Source organism: Pituophis catenifer, unplaced genomic scaffold (assembly GCF_029215685.1).
Source record: "Pituophis catenifer annectens isolate HBS135680 unplaced genomic scaffold, rPitCat1.0.hap2 SCAF_3, whole genome shotgun sequence".
NCBI lineage: Eukaryota > Metazoa > Chordata > Lepidosauria > Squamata > Colubridae > Pituophis > Pituophis catenifer.
The window spans coordinates 63,992,739-63,996,258 of NW_027256883.1; positions in this window are offsets into that span (position 1 = coordinate 63,992,739).

A 3,520-nucleotide genomic window follows, 5' to 3' on the forward strand; every position below is an offset into this window, starting at 1 on the left:
ACACTCATGTTTTGCCTTTGTTTTAGAACTAACCATCTGGAGCTTTGTCTGGGTGATGATTATCTGAGACCTAGTTCTTACAGCAGTTATTTTGTTGACAGAATTACTATAAATAAGAAGCAGTGCAAAACTTACCCTTCCTAGGAACTTACCTTCCCCCCCTTCATGTCAGTGTTGACTCCTTCCTACTGCCTAGATTAGTTTCTTTAATTTTGTTTGCAGGGTTTTTTGGAAGTAGTTTGCCATTGCCTCTTTACTCAGGCTGAAAGAAAGTGACTGGCCCAAGGTCACCCAGCTGGCTTTGTGCCTAAGGCAGGGCTAGAGCTCCCATTCTCCCACTTCCTAGCCTGATTCCTTAATCTCTACTCCTGACTGACTCTGTCTTCCTAACTGTCTCTGTCTCTGTCTCTGTCTCTGTCTCTGTCTCTGTCTCTGTCTCTATCTATCTATCTATCTATCTATCTATCTATCTATCTATCATCTATCTATCTATCATCTATCTATCTATCTATCAATCTATCATCTATCTATCATCTATCATCTATCATCTATCATCTATCTATCTATCATCTATCTATCATCTATCTATCAATCATCTATCTATCTATCATCTATCTATCTACCATCTATCTATCTATCTATCTATCTATCTATCTATCTATCTATCTATCTATCATCTATCTAAAAATTCCATCTTTTATAAGAAACAGTTTTTACAGCTCTAATGTTTGTTTCTCATTGTACACATTTTTTCCAGAATTAGTCTTTTAATTGGTTAAATTCTATTTTAGACTAGAAGTAGGAATATTGTGGGAGATTTAATTTTTTTAACCTGTTCCAAATGCTGTTGCCAATCTTGACTGTTCTTTTAAGATAAGGCATTGCATATTAAGAAAATTAGTCTTTCCATGTACAGAAATTGAATGGGCTAGCAAAGAAGCAGAACTGTTTCTCTTTCATTAATATGCTCTGCTCCTTGGGGAATACATTTAGTCTGCTTTTTATTCATATAGCAGGTGAATAAAAATGTCATAGTTTAATAACTATGTAAATAACAATAGACGAACCTCCAAGACATAAACAATACCCCAATCAAGGAATTACCAACTCAAACAAGAAAGCTAACAGCAAACAACAGCCTAATCAAGGAACCACAAAGAACATCCCACCAATACTGACAGGGCAAGTCACTAGTATATAATATGAGAACAAAGCCCACTCCCTTCTAGCACTGATGATGTTACCTGGTTTGGTAATGGAACGTCAGCAAGAAAACAACCAAGCACAGAAAGCATCAAGGACCCCACAGTTCAACCCTGAGCTACAAATATTCTCTATTAGTTTGATAGCATTTGGGACAGGAGTAGCACTGATTTTATCTGAGCCAGAGTTGGTAGTTTTTACTGTAAGCTGCTATAAAAATACTACTGCGTGGTAAATCCCGGAGCAAAAATTAAAGACTCTGACATTCAAGATATTTAAAAATGGAAAAAATGGTGATTGAGGAAGCTTTAACATCTAGATTGTTTTGATCCCGGTTTGCCAGTCCTAGTTTATAGAAAAATGGTGAATCATGAGCAGGTAGCATGCAGCCTAGTTTTGTATTTAGATCTCTGTCTCCAAAGATACGATGCGCAGAACCAGAGGTAATCTCACTCACATTTCTCACCTTCCATCACTGTGTGGATTTCAGGAAAAGCAAGTCATCTAGAATAAGCTGCTGGAAGGGAAGGGACAAGGGAGAGAAGGGCTAAAGGCTAGCTGCAAAGTTTTAAAAGCTGCTTTTTTAAAAAACAAATCATTGCTTTTCTGCTTGGGCATCAAAGGAAGTTTCTCTTGCAACTGTTGAAAGGAGGGAGTTACAAGCACTAAAACTCATTTAATGTAGTTATCATGGTCTTTGGCGAATGCCCTTGAGGATTATTTACCTGATTAAAATTATTTTGAGCAAATGATGGATAAACCACAACATATTATATTGGGTGCAGATACTTGTGTAAGAGCTACAGTCAAGAGATATTCATACTTTTTAAATTAGTATTTATAATATATTATTGCTTGTGAAAGGTTGTCACCTGTAGAACTCTTCTATGGTTTTATAGAAAGACAGACTCAAATTATTGTCCTTTTATCTTTCCTCATTTTTTATTTTTTTTTTACTTTCTGCAACTACAATTGTCCCTACTTCTGTAGCCAGAGGGTAATAAATATACTTCGGTCTTCTTGTTGTTTAACTTTTCAACTAATGTCCATGTCTTTCTTTTAACTCCTTTTTTTTTTTTTTTGGCCAGCACTGCAGATTCCCCCTCTTGAAATCTTAAAATAAGATTGTAGAATTTCCATCCTGCAATCTGACCAGGATTTGGTACTTCCACCTTACGAAAGGATGTTTCTTCTGCCAGGTCTGAGAATCTTCTGTTTACTCTTGGTGGTTTTAATAGGTAAGCCCTCACTCCTACTATTCCTGTTGTTAAGGTAAAGAAGGTTAATTCCTTCTGAAATCATGAGAAAAGTAAGGATGTATTTAGCTATAATTACCCACTTTAGCTATAATTACCCACTGTGCATAGAAGCTGGCAAAGCTTTTAGGAGAGGTAGTGCTGAATCAAACCTTTCCATCTTTCCATTCTGACTTCCCTCTTTCTGCCTCCATGTAGCCGAGACATTTGTAAATAACAGTGGATATTAAAAATAATAAGAACAGAGATACTACAGGTCCTTGAGAAGGTATTTGTCACAGAAGCAGCCCTGAATAGAACACTCCTTGCTCAGAAGTAGCATGCAGGTTTCTCATGGAGAAAATTGCTGCTGCTCAACAAACAAGACAATATTTTTTTTGATGACTCAGCATGTGGCTTTGTTATTCAGTTTAGCTAAAAGTCCTACTCTAGATTTCTCCGGCAATTTAAAAATATATGAAATTTGATTTTAAAAAAAACAACCCAGAGGGAGTTGAATTTTCTGTTCTTTGGGTTTTAATTAGAGATAAGTGTAATTTTCTTCTGGTTTTATTTTATAGCTCTCTTGAATTGGTTTTGGCCTCTCTCCGCATTTCCTAACCCTTATATTTCCAAAGATGAAAGAGAAAGGGAAGGAAATAATGACAGAACCATTGAAAAAGATGCTATCTGTGATGAGGCTGTGATAGCCTTGTCAGCTTCAAATAGTTAATCATGTAAATATTTCAAATAGCAATAATTGTAAAAAGAGCCATGAAAAATTTAAAGGGATTTAAATTTAAAAATTTAAATGTCACTGAGTTACATTATAGTTCTGTGTTTCCCCGAAAATAAGACCCAACTGGAAAATAAGACCTAATGTGTCTTTTGGAGGAAAAATTAATATAAGACCTGGTCTTATTTTTGGAGAAACACAGTATGTAAAATGTAAATCAGAAATGATAAATTCCCCTCCCCCCTAAAATTTAGGCTTTACTTATACCAAAATCTATTTTTCAGGGTGTTCCTGTCAGCAGTGCACAGAAGGCATCAAGTACACAGACGCAATACTTCCCAATTTA